Source organism: Peromyscus eremicus, chromosome 19, assembly GCF_949786415.1.
Source record: "Peromyscus eremicus chromosome 19, PerEre_H2_v1, whole genome shotgun sequence".
Classification (NCBI taxonomy): domain Eukaryota; kingdom Metazoa; phylum Chordata; class Mammalia; order Rodentia; family Cricetidae; genus Peromyscus; species Peromyscus eremicus.
This window is the reverse complement of record NC_081435.1, coordinates 32,038,731-32,039,966: the sequence shown is the minus strand read 5'-3', so window position 1 is coordinate 32,039,966 and position 1,236 is coordinate 32,038,731. Positions and strand designations below refer to the sequence as shown.

The following is a 1,236-nucleotide window of genomic DNA, read 5'->3' as shown; positions in this document are numbered from 1 at the left end:
CCTTGGGCTCCTCTGGGCTGTAACAATGTCCTCTCAGAGTGTGTCTACCTGCCACAGTCTCAAGAGTTTTAAGGAACAATGCTTGGGCCTTTTGTACAATATCCCTCTTACTAAGACATGTGTGAGCTCTTATGAATGGTTAGTCTGGATATTGCAATCTGTGAGGAAAGACACAGGTGAGGTGCCATACTCATCACTGCACTTGGAGGATACTGCTTACCTCTTTGTGTGCTGACTGGAAACCCAGCCGAACTGGTGTTTGTCAGGTCTCTAGATGGTAATGTTATTAACTCCTCCTGGGCTGCAGTGTTTGGAAGGGAATCACTAGATGGGAATAACAACAGTACTTGTGAATGTGGATTTCTTATATGCCAAAAGCTTTCATCCTCTTTTCATCCAGATCATCTTTCATTGAAGTATTTTCTCTTGTTGCTTCTTAACTAGCATCCCATTGTACCACCACTAATGTCATGAGGGTGGTGGCCACCTACCCTGCAGCCCACTGACTGTGCAGTACCCAAGATCTCCTTAATAGTCCCTAAAAGGTCTCTGGCAAAAGGCCATCCATCCATCGGGCAATGATTTTTCCATGATGCTTCGTGTTTTCCTGCCTCTTTCTGTCTTTTGGTAGCTCCTTGATGGCTTTGACGATCAGGGCAGAGCAGAGCGCCCTTCTAGGGCTGTCTGTTATGAACAGTCAGTTTCACTGTCATCCTCAGACCTTTCCAAGGTCTAGTTGCCTTGGCAATGTCATCGATAACGTTTTAGGAGATAGACCAGGGAACCAATTTTTGGGGCCCAGGTGGATGTGGTGCTTGCCTTGCCTCTGGTGTACCTCCAGTACACAATCTCGATCTTGTTTTCATCAGACTTGGGTGGCATGGTAGAGGTGGCTGGTGTCAGGTGAACCTGGGTTCTGGACAACCAAAGAAAGTTGCACCATAACTTCTTCCAGCCCAAAGCCGTTAGCCATCTTATGTATTAATTCACTTAACCCTCACAGCAGCCATGCAGCAAAGCTATCCTCATCACCAGCTAGTGACCACAAAGGGTTTGGTCTCTAATGCCACTTTTTCTTACTGCATACCTGCCTCAGTCCTAAGGTTCTGACTTCTCTCTACTGATCTGTAAAGTCGGCTGCTAATATCTTCTAACTGATGAGTTAGAGTCTCGCAAGTTCTCAGAGGTTGACATTGGTGTTACTGGGTTCCTGTGCGAGCGTCCAATCACTGGTGC

At 46.6% G+C, this 1,236-nt stretch overlaps 1 pseudogene; it reads right to left on the bottom strand.

Annotated features, from left to right (window-relative positions):
• Positions 1-440: 440 nt before the first annotated feature.
• LOC131896156 (large ribosomal subunit protein uL11-like) lies at positions 441-933 on the bottom strand (annotated as a pseudogene).
• Positions 934-1,236: the final 303 nt, after the last annotated feature.